This window comes from Heliangelus exortis, chromosome 1 (genome assembly GCF_036169615.1).
Source record: "Heliangelus exortis chromosome 1, bHelExo1.hap1, whole genome shotgun sequence".
Taxonomy (NCBI): Eukaryota; Metazoa; Chordata; class Aves; order Apodiformes; family Trochilidae; genus Heliangelus; species Heliangelus exortis.
The window spans coordinates 198183485-198205498 of NC_092422.1; the positions used below are offsets into that span (position 1 = coordinate 198183485).

At 47.5% G+C, this 22014-nt stretch overlaps 3 long non-coding RNA genes across 4 annotated transcripts; all 3 read left to right on the forward strand.

Moving 5' to 3' along the window:
• Positions 1-6795: 6795 nt before the first annotated feature.
• On the forward strand, positions 6796-8316 carry LOC139799551 (uncharacterized). 2 transcript variants are annotated; one of them, XR_011727359.1, is made up of 4 exons: positions 6796-6872; positions 7569-7723; positions 7821-7916; positions 8179-8316. It is a non-coding gene; the product is annotated as an uncharacterized lncRNA (long non-coding RNA). The 2 variants fall into 2 exon arrangements; XR_011727356.1 differs by lacking the exon at positions 6796-6872 and having other exon boundaries at positions 7497-7723.
• Positions 6901-7292, forward strand: LOC139799600 (uncharacterized). The gene is made up of 3 exons (XR_011727372.1): positions 6901-6984; positions 7069-7115; positions 7235-7292. It is a non-coding gene; the product is annotated as an uncharacterized lncRNA (long non-coding RNA).
• Positions 8317-17653: 9337 nt separating the features above from the next.
• Positions 17654-20369, forward strand: LOC139799639 (uncharacterized). Its single transcript, XR_011727401.1, has 3 exons — positions 17654-17834; positions 20173-20234; positions 20314-20369. It is a non-coding gene; the product is annotated as an uncharacterized lncRNA (long non-coding RNA).
• Positions 20370-22014: the final 1645 nt, after the last annotated feature.

The following is a 22014-nucleotide window of genomic DNA, read 5'->3' on the forward strand; positions in this document are numbered from 1 at the left end:
TAATTGCCAGGTAGGGGGCATGAGCTTGTGTTAAGCCCACCTGTGCCTGGTTAGGGCAGGCCCCAACTGCACATGAGCAGGATTAGGGGGCCAATAAAAGGTGAGGCCTGGAGCACAATCTCAGCTCATTCCTGAGCAAGCCAGCAGAGATGTTGCAAGTAGCGGAAGAAATAGAAATTTAGAAGTAGTTATGCTAAGGTTTGGACTGGTCAAGCAGGCCGGAAGAACTGGGAATGGGTCTTAGCCAGGAATGTGCTGAGGAGGGGGGATCAGAATCAGAGTAAACTGACACTTTGTACTGAAGATAATGGCTGGTGGTGGGAGACAGTTAAACAATAGCTTAAGTTGAACAAGTATAAGATTTGTGGATTGGGGATGTCTATCTATTGTATGTAACTATTTTGTAACTGAAGTTCCGTACGTAGACCTCATTGTAAAAGAGTATAAAAACTGAACCAAAAACGAGGGTCGGCGGAATCCTGACTTGGGACGCTAGTCCTCAGGTTTCCCGGGCCCCGAATAAAGCACCGCATAAACTGACACTCTGTTGGTTTGTGTCTTGACTTCGGGCAACAGAGAGGTTGGCCGATTCGGGAGCAGTAGCTCCGAGCCAGGCTAGGCAACCCTGAGGGCAATAAACTCAGAGAACTATTCGTGAGTTTCTGCTGGAACACCTGTTTGGACCTTGGAGGGCCGTGCCCTAAGAGACATTCGCCTTGCAACAGTTCTCACTTTTGGTCGTCCAGCAACAAGGTAAGATGGGGCTTAATGGATAAGAGGTAATGGGGAAATTCTGATTGGACATAAGAAGTTCATTTTTCACCATGTGGACAGTAAAAGATTGGAATGGTCTCCTAGGAGAAGCGGTAGATTCCCCCCGTTGTAGAAAGTGTTAAGACATCAAATCCATAGCATTAGGTAGAGGGATGGACCAGATGCTCTTTGAAGGCCCCTTCCAACACGAGTGATTAAATGAATCTATGAAGTAAGAGAAAAGTGACAGGTTTTGGCGAAGATCAGAGGATCTGCCAGATGGTGTGTTTCTACGCTCAGGGGACACTGGGGGTTCTTAAATTTTTAACTATCAGTTTGTCCGATTTCCGGAGACTCGTTTGTAGTTTTCCGCTGAAAAGATGGCCGACTTCCGGTAAACAGATGGCCGAGTGCCGGAGACTCGTTTGTAGTTTTCCAGTAACAAGATGGCCGACTTCCGGTATCAAGATGGCCGACTGCCGGAGACTCGTTTGTAGTTTTTTGCTAAAAAGATAGCCGACTTCCGGAGACTCGTTTGTAGTTTTTCGCTAAAAAGATGGCCGATTTCCGGTAACAAAATGGCCGAGTTCCGGAGACTCGTTTGTAGTTTTCCGCTGAAAAGATGGCCAACTTCCGGTAACAAAATGGCCGACTTCCGGAGACTCATTTGTAGTTTTTCGCTAAAAAGATGGCCGATTTCCGGAGACTCGTTTGTAGTATTCCGCTAAAAAGATGGCCGACTTCCGGAGACTCGTTTGTAGTTTTTCGCTAAAAAGATGGCCGACTTCCGGTAACAAGATGGCCGACTTCCGGAGACTCATTTGTAGTTTTTCGCTAAAAAGATGGCCGATTTCCGGAGACTCGTTTGTAGTATTCCGCTAAAAAGATGGCCGACTTCCGGAGACTCGTTTGTAGTTTTTCGCTAAAAAGATGGCCGACTTCCGGTAACAAGATGGCCGACTTCCGGAGACTCATTTGTAGTTTTTCGCTAAAAAGATGCCCGATTGCCAGTCAATGGTTTTGTATCTTCTTATATTAAGTGCGTGGCAGTGTGTATTGGGGTGTTCAATTCTTAGCACCCATCGGATTGTGTCGTTTTTGGAGACAGCGCATCTGACGCCTAGGACCAATTGTAACCCTGTTATGTGAGGTAACGGGAAAAGTGTGAGTTTGCAGAAGTGAACAGCAGGGTGATTTGGAATTAACAGAAGAGGCTTAACAAAAGGTTTTGGATTTATGATCCTCACAAATAAGACGAGATCTCAAACAAATCTGTAAACCGGTTACACAGAACTTGGACCCCAGGGGAGAAAATTACCAGAAGCAGAAAACAACTCCACTTTGAGAGTTATCAGTGTTATAAATGACTGGGACTCAATATTCTGTTTATAGTTTAATTTAATAAATAAAATTGCAATAAGCAAAACAGCGCTGGGTGCGTGGGGAGTCTCCGCTCCGCTTGCACACATGCCTTAAAGTTTAATCTTTTATCTTACATTCCATACCTTAATATTCATAACTATTCTAATACATATTCATGACTGTTCTAGAACAGGCTGGATTACGTTTATTAGTTCTTGGAAGAGGCGGCCTTCAAAGGCACGTGCCCACTTTATCTCTGAGGGTCTTTTTGACCCCCATCTGGTGGTCGTTGGATGAAGTCAGCGTCTGCCTCAGTTTCCCCTCTCGTTACCCCTCGATTCCGCACACGCGCTCCTTCGCTCTTTCCTGTGCAACGCTCTGCAGTCAGCAGTAAAACCACCTCAAATTCAATGCTATGTGGTGAGCAGCCAAATCAGCTTAGATTAGCACAACAGGATATACATTGTAGTGTTTTCAGGGTACAGAAACTGTGGATCTCTTGTTTCTTGTTCCCTTAAGCTTTGTAGTTACACAAAGAACAGTTATATTTCATTCCAACGAATTCCTACGTTTGTATATTTCACAATGTTGAAGACAGATATATTATTAGTACTCTCAAAGGGGGGTTAACAAACATTTTATAATTATTTAACATGAATTCACAAACATCTACTACATTAGCACGTTTTTGGGCTGCGTAAGAACTAGAACAACTCACAGTAGGATATAAAGAGGCTCTGTCTGCCATAATTCCTATCATGCAATGGGTCAAATATATTCAAGATAGAGCCAAAGTGGGAGGCTATGGTGTGGCTGCCTTCCACTAGCAGCTAGCCACTGCCCCCCATGAATAATCAAGAAGTAAACCCTGATTTTGCACTCAAAAATGAATCTTTAATGAGGCTTGAAAAAAACTTGGATCTATTAACTCATCCTGAGACAGAGCACATTTGGTTTACTGGGAGATCAGCTAAGTATGTAGGAGGAAAAAGGTTTGTGAAAGCAGTAGCTTACCCTCCCCATTCTGAGAAATTTTTTTCAAACCACGAGAGAGTGCAAAAGCAGCCAATATACTGAACTGTCCGGGTAGATATTTTAGGTAACCACCAGTAACATGTCTAGGGAAGATAGTTTAGGCAGCCCTACGATCTGCGACTTGAGCCCCAGCCAGGCCCCGGTTTCAGTCGTTAGGGGGCGTAAGACCGGACGTTTTCACGTCAAGAAAAGCGCAAGTCCTTTGGACTAGCAGCAACGGGATACTCGAAAAACTGGACCCTTTCTGGCGTACTCACCTACAAGAGGACGCACCGTGTAGGATTTCCCAACTGCCGGGAAGGGTTCTCCGTGTCCTCGTAACAACCAGGGCTCCCCAGCAACCGCAGATCCAGCCAAAGTTGAACCATTACGGCAATTGGCGACACGTCTTTCTTACTCTTTATCGCTGCGTCTGTATAGTAACAATTAGATGAGTTGCTGTGTTTTGCTTTGACTTTGCTATCACACTTCAGTTTTGTTGTTTGTTTCTGCACTTGTTCTCTTATAATTTAATACATCAGTAAATATAAACTAACTTCTTTATTTGGGTGCCTGTGTCTTTTGCGCTGACCCCGCCCATCTGGCGAAGTATCATATTAAGTAGGAGACATATATAGACCTCAGGACAGTCTCAACTGTCCTTGAAATCTAGTGAAACCGATGCCACGTGAAACACCAAGGACAGACTAATAGAAAAGCACCGCAGCAAGCCCCTCCCCCCTCGAGAGCCAGATAAGTCCACAGGACACGGAGATGACAAAATGAAAGGTGAATTTCAGGAATTACAGTTCCATATGGAGACCAGGAAGCAAATGGATCAATTTATTTGGGGATGGCAGCAAACCGTCAGAAATTCAGGTTCAGATGAAACAACCAGTGAAATCAAAGGCACATGCAGAAGAGCCAAGAGATCAATCACCCTGGGGTAAGATGCATTTTAAAGAAACCCTTTATACAACAGGACGGGTGCACATCATGCAGACAGGTAGCGAGGTATTAAAAGGCAGAGATAAAATACACCAGCTCTGGGGCAGAGGGAGAGTATGAACTCCGCTTTACTGCCAGGGGCAAAGACCACATCCAGCCACACCCAGGGTCCTCTCCGAGGAAACGTTCAGAAAGGGACGGGGGTCCGGTCTCCCCCTCAAGACTCTGCCAGAGGGTCTTCCCGGACTCTTCTTCAACATTATTGCCCATCAGAGCCCTCTCATTCAGGGCACCGCTCCTTACGAGACCATCCTCACGCCGCCCCACACCCTTCGATCTCTGCGGTGCTCTTTTTAGCTCTCTTACTGAGACAGAATCCTTCTTCAGGCTCTCTTTGCACCCCAGAACCCTTTCTTCATTTGTTGTGATCTTAGACATCTGTTCAGTCCCTCAGCCCCCGAGGACATCCGTACATCAACTGAACACATACGGTTTTCCCTCGTGTCCCAGAGCCGCCTTTTACCTCTCTCACAGCACCCTTCTCTCACCACCACACCTCCGGAGGCCAACCTCCCGCCCCCCTCTCGGCGTCCCACAGCCACCTTCCGGCTCCGTTGCGCATTTTACTCCTTTTTCACTCCACGAGAAGCTCTTCTGATGCCCTCTGTCATTCGGTTCCCAACATCCCAGGGACACCTGTACTCTATTAAAATCCCCTCTAGACTGCTGATTGTGCCCCTCAGCTTTCTTCGGTGTCTTCGATCCAAAAATGACCCCTCTAACAGAATGCTGCCTTCCAGCTTGCCTTTAGTGCACTTTTAGCTTTGTTGCAGAGCTCTCACCCCTCTGAGTCTTTCAGGAGACTTTGTGAGTCCGTATTTGTGACCCACCCCACTTGTTCTTTCCTCTTTTCTGTCTAATACGAGCCTCCAATGACCTTTACTCTGTTAAGGTTCCCTTTGGGTTGAATTCTTACCTGGTCATGTCGCTGAAGTAACATGGAGAGAGAAAAAAAACCCCAAATTCCTCAGCCAGTATCACAGAGTTTCTCTGCTTGTCCTGTAAACTGAAGAAAGAGGAGAAAACTGACTGCTTCTCCTCTGGCTGCTTTTATACCTTGTGGTAATCGCCACCTCCCCTTCCCCAGGGGATTGTGGGAAAAGCTGTGGGCGGTGCCTGTGGTATATAAGCCACAGCCTTTGGCTAGGGGCTTCAGTCAGCTCTTGGGCTTCTCTGAGGTCAGAGCTCTCCTACTCCTGGAGCTGACTGCAGCTGTTGAGCGGTCTGGGCTGTTTGAGAAGACTCTTTAAGGTAAGAACTTTTGGTGGTTCTAAAGTTAGAGCTCTTTATAGCAAGAATATGCTTGCATGCAAATTTTTTTTTCTATTTGTGATTTTTTTTTTTTTTTTTTTTTTTTTTTTTTTAATGCAGTTGTTGAAGAGGAACCTTAAAACTGCAGGAACGTGCTAGTCAGACAATGTGGTTTCGTTGCTGGACATAAATTTAGACCCACAGGCCTCTGAAAGCTAAGTACAGGAACTTGGTTGCAGAGGGACTGAGGCTTGGAGTTGCAGGAGGGATTTTGAAGATGGCATCTGGGAGAGAGCTGTCTACAATTAGCCCCCTTTGAGTGGGTGAATAGAGCATGTTAGTTTCCAGGGCAGGGCAGCTCCAGCCTTGGTGTGTGGGGTTGTGTATTTTGTGTTGTCTGTCTTTGTCTTAGAGCTTCCTCCAGTCTTGATGGTCTTCTCTGTGTCCTCACAGAGCAAGTCTCGCATCTTGGGCATCATCCCTGCAAAGCCTTTCCCGATCATCATGGTGCTGATCAGCAGCATCATCTGTATGACAAGTCAAAGTTGCAGATCGGTCTCTTGACTTGGAAGTTTCTTGATGGTTGTCTTCCGCAATGTCATTCTTAATTGCGTTGTCATCTGATCTCTGTCCACCCAGTTTCCCTGAGGGGGACTCATTTCCCGCATCCTTGCGTCCTCAGGTCTTGAAGGCGGCTCCTCAGGCATCCGTCGCTTCGTTCTCTCGCTTTGCAGACGCATCGCTGTAGGTCTTATTGCCCAAAAGTCTTGGATTCCAGAGTCCCTCTTCTTGCTGCAAGTTTTATCTTGAGCTCGAGTCTTGTGACTCACGTGGCTGTGTCTTTGGTCAGTCTGTGCCTGTGAGTGTTTGGCTTGGAGCTGCCCTGCCCGCTGGGTAGGTCCAGGGGCCATGGAAAGCGACACAACCTAATGGACTCGGTGCTGAGTAGCTTCCCAGTGATTTGCATAATCCTGTTTTTCAGATCCCACATGTCAATGACCATCAAGAAACAGATGGAGGAGGAGAGGAGGCCGCCATCCGAAGGTTGGTCAGGGTGTGGAGTTGGCGGGAAGGTGCCTCCTTTGGGTGCTCGACCGCATTACGGTTTGTTGTCATTTTGAAGGTGGAAGCCGCGAGCGAAGCGGGATACGGGCACCGGAGGTGGCTGTGGCAAGGTGAGCAAAGGCCGGTGGGCTGGAGGAGCAGTTATTCTCAGGTGTTGTATTATTGGTTGGTTGTTCATGAACATCCCTTGTTGTTTGTGGTTTTTTTTTCAGGTGCACTCCTAACCTTGTTTTGGCACCCCAAAGAGATGGCCTGCAGATGAGTGAGAGGCCGAGGTAAGGAAGCAGGAGACGGACGTCACAGTGGGCTGCCTGTTGTTGGGGACAATATCTCGGCGTGTGCCTTTTGCTTTGACTTTTGCAGGTGTCACACACAGTGCCGGAGTGACAAAGCCATGTCTTGAGGAACAGTTGGAGAAGGTGAGATGTCTGTGGGCTGGGTCAGCCATGTATTAACATCAACTCTGTTAAAGGTTTCCCTTATGTTTCAGGTGCTGCGCGTGCCACCTTTGGAACCGGATGAGCACTGAAGGTGAGCTGGGGTGGTAGAGAGTGGGTTCATGGAGCTGGTGGCTACTGATCAGCAGAACAGTAACTCTTTCTCTTGGTCTTCTAGGTGTCCAAAGCAGTGGTGGACACAGCATTCAACTCTGGATCACGGAGGTGAGTGGAACTGGGTGGGGCTCTTTTGAGCCGGTGGGTGTAGTATAAGTGGTTGTTGATGGCTGAAGTGCACCTTCTTGGTGACACTGCTTCTGATTTTCCTTTTTTTCTGTTTGCAGGTGATGAAGACGAACGTGCCCCTCAGACAGCGTGGTGTTTTGCTGGGCGTAGATCCAAAACCACCCTCCCTCAGGAAGATAAGTGGAGGGACTGAACTGAAGTGCTGAGGTTGGGAGTTGTTGCAGAAGGGATTTGGAAGTTTTCTGAGCAAAGGCTGGCGTGGGCTGCCTGTTGTTTTAGGCAGTATCTCGGCACGTGCTTTTGCTTTGACTTTTGCAGGTGCCACGCAAAACCACGCGTTGAGGAGCGGTCGGGGAAGGTGAGATGGCTGCGGGCCGGCTCATCCAGAGATTTTACTTCGACTCGGTTAAGGGTTTCCCTTTGTTTTTGCAGGAGCTGCGTGTGCCACCTTTGGAGGGGGAAGAGCGCTGGAGGTGAGACGGGATGGTAACGAGGAGGCTCGATCTGACAAGCAGAAAGGGAATTTTGTGTCTCCTGGTATTTCAGGTGCCAGAAGCGATGGTGGCCATAACGTGTGGAAGGAGAAGGTGAGCAGGGCGAGTCGGGGGTTATGAGGAGCTTGTGGAAAGGGTTGGTATTTAGCTGGCATCCTATTTCTGGTGGCACTGCCGTTTGTTATTGCAGATGACGAGGAGGAACTTTGTGGTTTTGGCAAGATCCCCGTCAGCCGATGTGGGTTACTTTTTTGTCCAGTGCTTCAGAGCCCCAGCCGTTTGAAAGGTAAGAGAAAGGGAGGATGGTTGGGGAGGGTCTGTGTGGAGGGGTCAAGGTTAGGAATCGCTGGCTCGGGTTTTAAAGTTACTGTAGGGGAGCGAGCTGTCCAGAAGCGGCGCCCTTTGGGTGGTTGATGGGAGCCTGTCCCTCCCTGGCCTGATGCTAGCAAGTGCCAGGAACTGAATGAGCACTGGAGGTGAGGTGGTAGTGCAGGGCTTGTGGAGCGAGTGTCTTCTCTCAAGCACAACAATAGTTTTGTGCCTTTTAGGTTCCCTGAATGACGATGCCTACAGCGTTCAACTCTGGAAAGCGTGGGTGAGTGGGACCCCGCAGGGCTCTTCTGCGAAGCTGGGACATTTGGAAGGGAATGGGGCTGGCTGATGTTGGACTTATTGCTGAATATTCTGGTAGGTGATTTGGTGTTGTGGTTATGTGTGTGGAGTTTTTTTGTTTGCTTGTTTTGGTGTGACTTTTTTTTTTTTTTTTTTTGATGCAGGTGGCAAAGGGGAACCTTGCAAGTTGAGGATTATTCTGGGCTGCTCCTGTCTATTTTCCTGGCTGACCACGACTTTGGAGAGCCAGTCCTCTGAAAGATAAGTTGAGGGACCAGTGGTGTAGAGGGGTCAAGGCTGGTGGGAGTTGTGGAAGGGGTTTTGAAGTTAGCGTAGGGGAGAGGGCAGTCTGGGAGCAGGCTCCTTCGGTCAGGTGAAGGAAGTGGGTCAATTTCTGATGTGATGCCAGCGTGGGCAGGGCAGCTCCAGCCTTGGTGCGTGGTGGCGTGTAGTTTGTGTCGTGTGTCTTTGTCTTAAAGCTTCCGCAGGTCTTGATGTGCTCTTGGAGCAGGTCCCACATCTTGACCCTCATCCCTGCAAGGCCTTTACTCATCAGCACAGTCCTAGTCAGCAGCATCTTCTTCTTGTGTGACAAGTTTGAAGCGTAGATAGGTCTTTCATCTGGGAAGCTTCCTGATGGTCATCTTCTGAAACATCATCGCCACCTGCATCAGCATCATCTCTGGTCATGGATTTTCCCAGAGTGGGACTTTATTCCCCGCATCCTCGTGTCATCGGGTCTTGAAGCCCGGGTTCTTTGGCATCCCTTGATTCAGCCCCTCGTTTTGCAGTTGCATTGCTGTAGGTCTTCTTGCCAAACAGTCTTGGCTCCCAGAGATATTCTTTTTGTTCTCTTGAGATCACGTCTCGTGATCTGCAGGGCTGTGTCTTGAATTGGTCTGAGTGTTTGGCTTGGAGCTGCTCTTCCCAGAGTTTGCTGGAAGAGCCATAACTGAATAGTTCGTCTGTTGGGCAGTATTCCGGTGACTTGCGTATCACCGTTTTTCAGATCCCGTGTGACAAGGATGTACGTGGAAGAGCGGGAGGAGAGAAGAGCACCATCCAAAGGTTGGTCAGCGTTGGAGTGAAGGTCCCTCTCCTGGCTACCTGACCACGTTATGGTTTGTTTGTCCTTTTGAAGGCGAGAGCAGCCAAGGAAGCAGAATATCCGTTCCGGAGGTGGCTCTGGCAAGGTGAGCGAAGGCTGGTGTTATTTCTTTTACGAACATCCCTATGTTCTTCTAGGAGCAGTTATTTTTCGGGTGTTTTATTTTCGTTGAAGCATTGGCATCCCCTGTTTTTTGTGTTTTCCAGGTGTCCTCCAAACCTGCTTTTGGCAACCCACGAGGATGGCAGGCAGATGGGTGAGGGGCTGAGGCACTACCTCAGCATGTTCCTTTTGCTTTGACTTTTGCAGGTGCCACAACCATCCTTGTAGGGACAAAGACACACGCTTAGGAGCGGTTGGAGAAGGTGAGATGGTGGTGGGCTGGGTCAGCCACGTATTTTACATCAAGCCACTTAAACGTTTCCTTTTGTTTTTGCAGGCGCTGGGCGTGCCACCTTTGGAACCGGATGAGCGTTGAAGTTGAGTTGAGTTGGTAGTGAGGGGTTCGTGGGGCCGGTGACTTCTGATCAGCAGACCAGGAACTCTTTCTCTTGGTGTTTCAGGCGCCCCAAGCAATGGTGGCGATAGCGTTCAACTCTGGAAGGAGAAGGTGCGTGGTATGCCATGGGGCTCCCTTGAGGAGGTGAGTGCAGCAGAAGTAGCGTGCGTCGGCTTAGGTGGGACTTGCGCCAGCGCTGTTCGTGATCTGTGGGTTGTGTTTTTTCCTTTTTTACGTACAGGGGATGAAGAGGAACCGTGCGACTGGAAGCGCATCCCAGTCAAACAATGTGGTTTTCATTACCGACTGTGGCTTTGTGCTGCTGTCGCTCTTGAAGATAAGTTGAGGGCCCAGGGGTGGGTGGGGAGGGGCTGAGCAGAGGAGTCGAGGCTGGGAATGGCAAGTGGTGTTTTGAAGTTAGTGTAGGGGAGAGGGTTGTCTGGGAGCAGCCCCCTTTGGGTGGGTGAAGGAACAGGTTACTTTCCAGTACGATTCCAGCGTGGGCAGGGCAGCTCCAGCTTCGGTGTGTGGGGTCGTGTGTTTTGTGTTGTCAGTCTTTGCTGTCTCAGAGCTTCCTGAGGCCTTGATGGTCCTCTGTGTCCTCACAGAGCAAGTCCCGCATCTTGGGCATCCTCCCGGGAAAGCCTTTCCCGATCATCATGGCGCTGATCAGCAGCGTGTTATTCCCCCCTGAGGGGGACTCATTCCCCGCATCCGTGCGTCCTCAGGTCTCGAAGGCGGTTTCTCGGGCATCCGTCGCTTCGTTCCCTCGCTTTGCAGGCGCATCGCTGTAGGTCTTATTGTCCAAAAGTCTTGGGTTCCAGAGTCCCTCACAGGACAAGTAATATTGAACATCATCCCCATGGTGTTGAACACATTTAGTCATCATCATCATAGTGCCATCTGGATCCTTCTTTTCTTGCATCTTGCAAATTTCTTGATAGGCATCTTTTGTAATCTTCTTTATGAACGAATGAGCATCTCTGGTCATAAATTTTCCACATTTGCAACCTTGTCTCTGCATTCTTAGGTCTTGATGCTAGTCTTCTTGTACATCCGATATGTTATTTTGAAGAGTAATTATTGTAACGGGAAGTGTTCTATGACACTTGACGTCACCATGGGGCCTCCTTGCCTCACCCTTGCATCCCTGTAGATCTTCTTGGCCAACTTCTTGGAGCCCAGAGTAATTCTTTTAGGGAGTTTTCTATTAATGTTTAATCGTGTAGTTTGCAGTGGTGTGTCTTGGGTTGTTCTGTGTTTGTGTGTTTGGCTTGGAGCTGCTCTGCCCAGATTGTAGAGTTGGGGATATTGAAGAGCCATAAGGGTCTCTGGTGATGTTTGCCTTGAGTTTTTAGGCCACAATTTTACAGTGATCTTAGGTGGAGCAGCCATACTCAGGCTGGGTGGGCAGTTGCTTTGATGGTGTTTGAAGGTGATGGGACCCTCATGAGAGGGTCTTTCCTGTGCAGCGCAGGAGATTGACCCTCTCAGTAGTTAACGGTTGTATGTGTATGGGTTTAAAGTTGTGGGGCTGTGTTTATTGATGGCGTGAGGGTAGTAATACTCTAGATGGGTTTCCTAACTGGGATTGAGATGTCTGGAATTGTCTGTCCATTGTTCAGCATTCCAGTGACTTGTGTAACACTTTCTCTCAGATGCAAAGGACAAATATGCGCTTGTGAGAAGAAACGAGGGAGCAGAGTGCAGTCAGGTCAGTCAGTGTGTAGTGCTGGAGGGATTGTGCTTCTGGTAGCTACCTGATTACAGTGTGTGTTTAACTCATTTTGAAGGTAGAAGCAGTAAGCGAAGTGGGATAGTCACTGAAGGTGACTGGGGTGAGGTGAGTGATGACTAGTGGGACCAAAGAGCAGTTATTTTTTGGGTGTGTTGTCGAAGTTCGAAGCATCAGTTGATGTTTATAGGTTCTATTGTAGTCACCATGTGACAACAAGAAAATTGCAGAGGCTGGGTATGCAAATTGCCAAGGTAAAGGAGTAAGAGATGGGAATTGTTGCAGGCAGGGTGCTGTTTGAGGCAGCATCTTGGTACATTCCTTTTGTTTTTTGCAAATATTGTAAGCAGGCTCACTGGGACAAAGCTGCTGACTATAGCAAGTAGTCCGAGACAAGGTCAGTGTCAAAGAGCAGAGAATAACGTGGCTACTCAGTGAAGCAGTTACTTTTTTGCATGAACTTTGTAGGCCACTTTTGGGACCGGATGAGCATTTGAGGTGCGCTGGGGTAGTAGTGAGGATGAACGTGGAGCTGGTGACTTCCTTCAAGTATACCTGTCATTTTGTCTCTTGGTGTAGCTTGGGTTCTACAAACAATGACAGATGCAGTATCTGGCATCGAATGGGTACAGAGCAGGTGAGGGGAAGCCCATGGTGCTAATCACAGAATTACCTCTATTAGAAAAGACCTTCAAGATCATAGAGTCCAACCATTAGCCTTACACTGACAAGAACTTAAACCATATCCCTAAGTGCTATTTCTGTATGACTTGGGGGGTGTCTTTAGGGATGATGAGTCCTTCAAGGGATGGTGAGGGAGGTTGTCGTAGAAGAGGTTTGCCAACCCATAGGATTCTTCCGGATGCTTCCTGCTGGCACTCTGCTTTTTTTTTTTTTTTTTTTTTTTTTTTTTTTTTTTTTTTTTTTTTTTATGAAGACAAGCCTGGTGATTGCAGAAATATACCAGTTACCTGATGTGCCTTTTCTTGAGGAAGGAATCTGATCCCTGGCCTGCTGCAAGCTAAGCTGGGAGACCAGGAACAACTGCCCTTCAGCATGAATATTGATAGAAGATGGGAAGAGAGTCCAAAACAGAAACGCCTCTCAATCAAAGATGTTGCATTTTGGAAACTCCCCATCAGAGCAGATCCCAAAAGAGTCTGTGGAAGTCACCGGCATCAAGACTCTTTCCTCCTTCAAAAAAAAAAAAAAAAAAAAAAGAGAGAGAGAGAAGGTCATTCTCAAGATGGAAGCACAGCACATCTTTCTCAAGTTGATGGTGGCTTTGTGGTTCACAATTGCAGCAGTTGAGATGATGAAAATGCATTCCTCTGCACGTTTTGGTATGTCCAGATGTATTAACAAATCAGAGAGTCCTTTTTGGTAAGTTTATATGCTGCAGCAGTGGGGATTTGTTTGACTCCTGCAGTTTTACCTTCCCTTCTCTCCATCGTCCTCCCAAAATTAAAGCCAAAGAGTTACCACAGATTTTTTTTGTATCATAAATGTAACAAAAGCAGTTGTATAAAGTACAAACTGCATTGTTTAGACGCTGAGAGCCCCATAATGCTTTAGATCTCATATATTACCTAGTTTAGTTAATTATCTATTCTAAATCTTTGAACAGAGAGACAGCTGGATGCTGCAGGTATCTTTTGCTGGTGTTTTGATGGAGTGCTCTGAAGTACTTTGTTTCCCTCTAAATGGGGTATTTCCCTGGGGGTTTGGTAGCATCTCCTTTGGGCAGCTCTCCCTCCCGGTTGTGTAACACACAAAAAATTCCTGGTCAAATTATCCCCGTGTTTGAGATAGAAAATGTAATGGTATCGGTTAGCAGTTGTACAAGTTACATGAATGCAGAAAGGAAGTGAAATACTTGCCTATAGAAGTATTTAAATAGGATACGTATAAACATGTGGACACCTCATGAGCAGATGGTGAATTTATTTTTTTACTTTCAGGAGTCGTTTTTTACTTTCAGCTTTGCTGTCTAAGCAGGATGCGAGGCCGCTACTGTTGCAGTGTGTGTGTGTAGGTGTCTCTTGTGATACAAGTAGAGGAAGCCATACAGGGTTCCTACCCCAGCAATGGAGTAGGGAAGGATGGAAGCTTTTTCTGCGCCCAGCAAGAGCGTTGCTTTGATGTTACGAATGTAATGACAAATCCTGCCTAATAGTCTTCAGAGATGTGCTTTAAGCACTGGAGTTACAGTGGGGAGGGATAAAGGGCTGTGAGGGCTGTCAGGGTGTCTGGTAGAGGTGAGGGGAGAGTGTGGGACCAGGAGGGACAGGGGATATTTTGCTCCAGGGAGTCTGTGTGAGTGTATCAAAGCTGATGTATAAGTTAAAGCAGATATTAGATGTGTAAATGGGTATTTAAATGCTTGCCGGCTTGCTGACAGACACCAGTCCTCCAGCAACCGGAAACAGCATGTGAAGCAGCCAAACACACTCTCTATTTTGGACCTTTAGAAACCAGATGTTCCCTATTACTCAGCTGCACTCTGTTCTTTTTTTGTCCTCCTGTAACCAGAAGCAGCCAGACAGTCAGCTGCTCACTGTTCTCTGTAGTGAAATGAGGCAACCAGGTGCCACTAATTGCCAGGTAGGGGGCATGAGCTTGTGTTAAGCCCACCTGTGCCTGGTTAGGGCGGGCCCCAACTGGGCATGAGCAGGATTAGGGGGCCAATAAAAGGTGAGGCCTGGAGCCCAATCTCAGCTCATTCCTGAGCAAGCCACCAGAGAGGTTAGCCGATTCCGGAGCAGTAGCTCCGAGCCAGGCTAGGCAACCCTGAGGGCAATAGACTCAAGCACTCTTTGGACCTTGGAGCGCTGTGCCCTAAGAGACGTTTGTCTTGCAACAGTTCTCTCTTTTGGTCCTCCAGCAACAAGTTAAGGTGGGGCTTAATGGATAAGAGGTAATGGGGAACTTCTGATTGGACATAAGTTCATTTTTCAGCATGTGGACAGTAAAAGATTGGAATGGTCTCCCAGGAGAAGCGGTAGATTCCCCCACGTTGTAGAAAGTGTTAAGAATCGAATCCATAGTATTATGTAGTGGGATGGACCAGATGGTCTTTGAGGGCCCCTTCCACCACGAGTGATTAAATGAATCTATGAAGTAAGAGAAAATTGACAGGTTTTGGCGAAGATCGGAGGATCTCCCAGATGGTGTGTTTCTACGCTCAGGGGGCGTTGGGGGTTCTTAAATTTTTAACTTTGTTTTAACAGTTTGTCTGATTTCCGGAGACTCATTTGTAGTTTTTCGTAAAAAAAAAAAAAAAAAGATGGCCGACTTCCGGTCACAAAATGGCCGACTTCGGGAGACTCGTTTGTAGTATTCCGCTAAAAAGATGGCCGACTTCCGGAGACTCGTTTTTAGTTTTCCGGTCACAAAAGGGCCGCTTTCCGGTACTATAATGGCCGACTTCCGGAGACTCATTTGTAGTTTTTCGCTAAAAAATGGCCGTTTTCCGGTCACAAAATGGCCGACTTCCGGAGACTCGTTTGTAGTTTTCCGCTAAAAAGAGGGCCGACTTCCGGTAATAAAATGGCCGACTTCCGGAGACTCGTTTGTAGTTTTCCGCTAAAAAGATGGCCGACTTCCGGTAATAAAATGGCCGACTTCCGGAGACTCGTTTGTAGTTTTCCGCTAAAAAGAGGGCCGACTTCCGGTAATAAAATGGCCGACTGCCGGAGACTCGTTTGTAGTTTTTCGCTAAAAAATGGCCGAGTTCCGGTAACAAAACGGCCGACTTCCGGAGACTCGTTTGTAGTTTTCCGCTAACAAGATGGCCGACTTCCGGAGACTCTATTGTAGTTTTCCGGTCACAAAATGGCCGACTTCCGGAGACTCGTTTGTAGTTTTCCGGTCACAAAATGGCCGACTTCCGGTAACAAAATGGCCGACTTCCGGAGACTCGTTTGTAGTTTTTTGCTAAAAAGATGGCCGACTTCCGGTCACAAAATGGCCGACTTCCGGAGACTCGTTTGTAGTTTTTTGCTAAAAAGATGGCCGACTTCCGGTCACAAAATGGCCGACTTCCGGAGACTCGTTTGTAGTTTTCCGCTAAAAAGATAGCCAACTTCCGGTCACAAAATGGCCGACTTCCGGAGACTCGTTTGTAGTTTTTCGCTTAAAAAATGGCCGACTTCCGGTCACAAAATGGCCGACTTCCGGAGACTAATTTGTAGTTTTTCGCTCAAAAGATGCCCGACTGCCGGTCAATGGTTTTGTATGTTCTTCTATTCAGTGCGCGGCAGTGGGTATTGGGGTGTTCAGTTCTTAGCACGCATCGGATTGTTTCGTTTTTGGAGACAGCGCATCTGACGCGTAGGACCAATCGTAACCCTGTTATGTGAGGTAACAAGGGAAAAGTGTGAGTTTGCAGAAGTGAACAGCAGGCTTATTTGGAGATAACGGAAGAGGCTTAACAAAAGGTTTTGGATTTATGATCCTCACGAATAAGAGGAGATCTCAAACAAATCTGTAAACCGGTTACACAGAACTTGGAGCCCAGGGGAGAAAATTACCAGAAGCAGACAACAACCCCACTTTGAGAGTTATTAGTGTTATAAATGACTGGGACTCAATATTCTGTTTATAGTTTAATAAATAAAATTGCAATAAGCAAAACAGCGCTGGGTGCGTGGGGAGTCTCCGCTCCACTCGCACACGTGCCTTCAAGTTTAATCTTTTGTCTTACATTCCATACCTTAATATTCATAACTATTCTAATACATATTCATGACTGTTCTAGAACAGGCTGGATTACGTTTATTAGTTCTTGGAAGAGGCGGCCTTCAAAGGCACGTGCCCACTTTATCTCTGAGGGTCTTTTTGACCCCCATCTGGTGGTCGTTGGATGAAGTCAGCGTCTGCCTCAGTTTCCCCTCTCGTTACCCCTCGATTCCGCACACGCGCTCCTTCGCTCTTTCCTGTGCAACGCTCTGCAGTCAGCAGTAAAACCACCTCAAATTCAATGCTATGTGGTGAGCAGCCAAATCAGCTTAGATTAGCACAACAGGATATACATTGTAGTGTTTTCAGGGTACAGAAACTGTGGATCTCTTGTTTCTTGTTCCCTTAAGCTTTGTAGTTACACAAAGAACAGTTATATTTCATTTTAACGAATTCCTACGTTTGCATATTTCACAATGGTGAAGACATATGTTATTAGAACTCTCCAAGTTGGGTTAGCAAACACTTTATAATTATTTAACATGAATTCACAAACACATTTATTACATTAGCACATCTTTGGGCTGCGCTAGAACTAGAACAACTCACGGTAGGACATAAAGTGGCTCTGTCTGCCATAATTCCTATCATGCAATGGGTCAAATATATTCAAGATAGAGCCAAAGTGGGAGGCTATGGTGTGGCTGCCTTCCACTAGCAGCTAGCCACTGCTCCCCATGAATAATCAAGAAGTAAACCCCGATTTTGCACTCAAAAATGAATCTTTAATGAGGTTTGGAAAAAACTTGGATCTATTAACTCATCCTGAGACAGAGCACATTTGGTTTACTGGGAGATCAGCTAAGTATGTAGGAGGAAAAAGGTTTGTGAAAGCAGTAGCTTACCCTCCCCATTCTGAGAATTTTTTTTCAAACCACGAGAGAGTGCAAAAGCAGCCAATATACTGAACTGTCCGGGTAGATATTTTAGGTAACCACCAGTAACATGTCTAGGGAAGATAGTTTAGGCAGCCTTACGATCTGTGACTTGGGCCCCAGCCAGGCCCCGGTTTCAGATGAGTTGCTGTGTTTTGCTTTGACTTTGCTATCGCACTTCGGTTTTGTTGTTTATTTCTGCACTTGTTCTCTTATAATTTAATACATCAGTAAATATAAACTAACTTCTTTATTTGGGTGCCTGTGTCTTTTGCGCTGACCCCGCCCATCTGGCGAAGTATCATATTAAATAGTAGACATATATAGACCTCAGGACAGTCTCAACTGTCCTCGAAATCTAGTGAAACCAATGCCACGTGAAACACCAAGGACAGACTAATAGAAAAGCACCGCAGCAAGCCCCTCCCCCCTCGAGAGCCAGATAAGTCCACAGGACATGTAGACGGCAAAATGAAAGCTGAATTTCAGGAACTAGAGTTCCATATGGAGACCAGGAAGCAAACGGATCAATTTATTTGGAGATGGCAGCAAACCATCAGAACTTCAGGTTCAGATGAAACAACCAGTGAAATCAAAGGCACATGCAGAAGAGCCAAGAGATCAATCACCCTGGGGTAAGATGCATTTTAAAGAAACCCTTTATACAACAGGACGGGTGCACATCATGCAGACAGGTAGCGAGGTATTAAAAGGCAGAGATAAAATACACCAGCTCTGGGGCAGAGGGAGAGTATGAACTCCGCTTTACTGCCAGGGGCAAAGACCACATCCAGCCACACCCAGGGTCCTCTCCGAGGAAACGTTCAGAAAGGGACGGGGGTCCGGTCTCCCCCTCAAGACTCTGCCAGAGGGTCTTCCCGGACTCTTCTTCAACATTATTGCCCATCAGAGCCCTCTCATTCAGGGCACCGCTCCTTACGAGACCATCCTCACGCCGCCCCACACCCTTCGATCTCTGCGGTGCTCTTTTTAGCTCTCTTACTGAGACAGAATCCTTCTTCAGGCTCTCTTTGCACCCCAGAACCCTTTCTTCATTTGTTGTGATCTTAGACATCTGTTCAGTCCCTCAGCCCCCGAGGACATCCGTACATCAACTGAACACATACGGTTTTCCCTCGTGTCCCAGAGCCGCCTTTTACCTCTCTCACAGCACCCTTCTCTCACCACCACACCTCCGGAGGCCAACCTCCCGCCCCCCTCTCGGCGTCCCACAGCCACCTTCCGGCTCCGTTGCGCATTTTACTCCTTTTTCACTCCACGAGAAGCTCTTCTGATGCCCTCTGTCATTCGGTTCCCAACATCCCAGGGACACCTGTACTCTATTAAAATCCCCTCTAGACTGCTGATTGTGCCCCTCAGCTTTCTTCGGTGTCTTCGATCCAAAAATGACCCCTCTAACAGAATGCTGCCTTCCAGCTTGCCTTTAGTGCACTTTTAGCTTTGTTGCAGAGCTCTCACCCCTCTGAGTCTTTCAGGAGACTTTGTGAGTCCGTATTTGTGACCCACCCCACTTGTTCTTTCCTCTTTTCTGTCTAATACAAGCCTCCAATGACCTTTACACTGTTAAGGTTCCCTTTGGGCTGAATTCTTACCTGGTCATGTCGCTGAAGTAACAGAGAAAAAACCCCAAATTCCTCAGCCGGCATCACGGAGTTTCTCTGCTCGTCCCGCAAAGTGAAGAAAGAGGAGAAAACTGACTGCTTCTCCTCTGGCTGCTTTTATACCTCCTGGTAATTGCCACCTCCCCTTTCCCAGGGGATTGTGGGAAAAGCTGTGGGCGGTGCCTGTGGTATATAAGCCGCAGCCTTTGGCTAGGGGCTTCAGTCAGCTCTTGGGCTTCTCTGAGGTCAGAGCTCTCCTACTCCTGGAGCTGACTGCAGCTGTTGAGCTGTCTGGGCTGTTTGGGAAGACTCTTTCAGGTAAGAGCTTTAACTTATGGGGGGTTTAGAGCTCTTTATAGCAAGAATATGCTTGCATGCAAATTTTTTTTTTTCTATTTGTTACTTTTTTTTTTATTCTACTTATTACTTTTTTTTTTTTTTTTTTTTTTTTTTTTTTTTTTTTTTAATGCAGTCGTTGAAGAGGAACCTTAAAACTGCAGGAACATGCTAGTCAGAAAACGTGGTTTTGTTGCTGGACATAAATTTAGACCCACAGGCCTCTGAAAGCTAAGTACAGAAACTTGGTTGCAGAGGGGCTGAGGCTTGGAGTTACAGGAGGGATTTTGAAGATGGCATCTGGGAGAGGGCTGTCTACAATCAGCCCCCTTTGAGTGGGTGAACAGAGCATGTTAGTTTCCAGCACAATGCTAGGGTGGGCAGGGCAGCTCCAGCCTTGGTGTGTGGGGTTGTGTATCTGGTGTTGTCTGTCTTTGTCTTAGAGCTTCCTCCAGTCTTGATGGTCTTCTGCGTGTCCTCGCAGAGCAAGTCTCGCATCTTGGGCATCATCCCTGCAAAGCCTTTCCTGATCAGCACGGTACTGATCAGCAGCGTGTTATTCTGCACAATGAGTCTAAATTGCAGATCGGTCTCTTGACTTGGAAGTTTCTTGACGGTTGTCTTCCGCAATGTCGTTCTCATTGCATTGTCATCTGATCTCTGTCCACCCAGTTTCCCTGAGGGGGACTCATTCCCCGCATCCTTGCATCCTCAGGTCTTGAAGGCGGCTTCCCGGGCATCCGTCGCTTCATTCCCTCGCTTTGCAGACGCATCGCCGTAGGTCTTACTGCCCAAAAGCCTTGGATTCCAGAGTCCCTCTTCTTGCTGCGAGTTTTATCTTGAGCTCAGGTCTTGTGACTCACACGGCTGTGTCTTTGGTCAGTCTGTGCCTGTGAGTGTTTGGCTTGGAGCTGCCCTGCCCGCTGGGTAGGATCAGGGGCCACAGAAGCACCACAACCTGACCGACTCGGTGTTGAGCGGCGTTGCGGTAACTTGCGTAATCCTGTTTTTTCAGATCCCGCAAGTCAAGGATGAGCAAGAAATGGATGGAGGAGGAGACAAGGGAACCAGCTGAAGGTTAGTCAGGGTGTGCAGTTGGTGGCAAGCTGCCTCCCTTGGCTACCTGACCACATTATGGTTTGTTGTCATTTTGAAGGCGGAAGCGGCGAGCGAAGCGGGGTACGGACACCAGAGGTGGCTGTGGCAAGGTGAGCAATGGCCGGTGGGCTGGAGGAGCAGTTATTCTCAGGTGTTGTATTATTGGTTGGTCATGAGAATCCCTTTTTGTTTTGTGGTGGTTTGTTTTTTTTTTTTTTTTTTCAGGTGCTCTCCTAACCTCATCGTGGTACCCCAAAGAGATGGCAGACAGATGGGCGAGGGGCAAAGGTAATGGAGCAGGAGATAGATGTCACAGTGGCCTGGGTGTTGTTGGAGGCAATATCTCAGCGTGTGCCTTTTGCCTTGACTTTTGCAGGTGTCACACACAGTGCCGGAGTGACAAAGCCATGTCTTGAGGAACAGTTGGAGAAGGTGAGATGGCTGTGTGCGGAGTCGTTCACGTGTTTTATATCGACTTGGTTAAATGTTTCCTCTTTTTTTGCAGGCGGTGTGCCTCCTACTGTTGAGAACAGATGACTCTTAAAGGTGAGGTGGTACAGGGGGGGTTCATGGAGCTCGTGTTGATCAATCATCAGAACAGTAACTCTCTCTTGTTCTTTTTAGGTGCCCAAAGCAGTGGTGTAGACAGGATTGAACTCTGGATCAAGAAGGGGAGAAGAATGCTGTGGGACTCTTCTGAGGCCTCTTTTTTGTAGTGTAAGTGTTTGGAGACGGCTGAAGCGGTCCTAACTGGTGACATGGATTCTGATTTTTTCCTTTTTTTTTTTTTTTTTTCTGATTGCAGATGGTGAACAGGAATGTGTGTGCTGAAGGAACGTGCCTGTCACGGAGCGGTGTTTGCTGCTGGACATAGATTCTGAATCCCAGCTCTCGGAAAGATAAGTCGAGGGACTGAATTGGTGGGGGGTTGAGGTTGGGAGTTGCCGGAGGGATTTTGAAGTTTGCTTTCTGGGAGAGGGCTGTCTGGGAGTAGCCCCCTTTGCGTGGATAAGCGGAGCGAGTTAGTTTCCAGCACGATGCTAGTGTGGGCAGGGCAGCTCCAGCCTCGGTGTCTGGGGTTGTGTGTTTTGTGTTGTCCGTCTTCGTCTTGGCGCTTCCTCAGGCCTTGATGGTCTTCTGTATGTCCTCACAGAACAAATCCTGCATCTTGGGCATCATCCCTGGAAAGCATTTCCTGGTCAGCAGCATCTTTTTCTTGTGTGACAGATGTAAACCATAGATTGGTCTTTCATCTTGGAAGTTTCTTGATGGTCATCTTCTGAAACATCATTGCCACCTGCATCAGCATCTCTGGTCTTAGATTTTCCCAGAGTGGGAATCGATCGACACGTCCTTGTGTCCTCAGGTCTTGAAGTCTATGTTTTTTGGCATGCATCGCTTCATCTCCTAGCTTCGCAGTCACATCGCCGTAGGTCTTCTTGCCAAGCAGTCTTGGATGCCGGAGATACGCTTCTTGCTTGGTGGTCTCTTGACATAGTCTCATGGTTTGCAGGGTTGTGTCTTGAGTTTGAGTATTTGGTTTGGAGCTGCCCTGCCTGGAGTTGTAGGGTCAGGGTTTGTTGGAAGAGCCCTAAGGGAATATTCCAGCTGTTGAGCAGCATTTCAGTGACTTGCATAATACTGTTTTTCAGATGCCGTGTGACAAAGACGAGCAGAAAAAGGCTGGAGGAGGCGAGAAAGATGCCACCTGAAGGTTAGTCAGTGTTTGGTGGTGGTGGGGAGATCCTTTCAACATTTA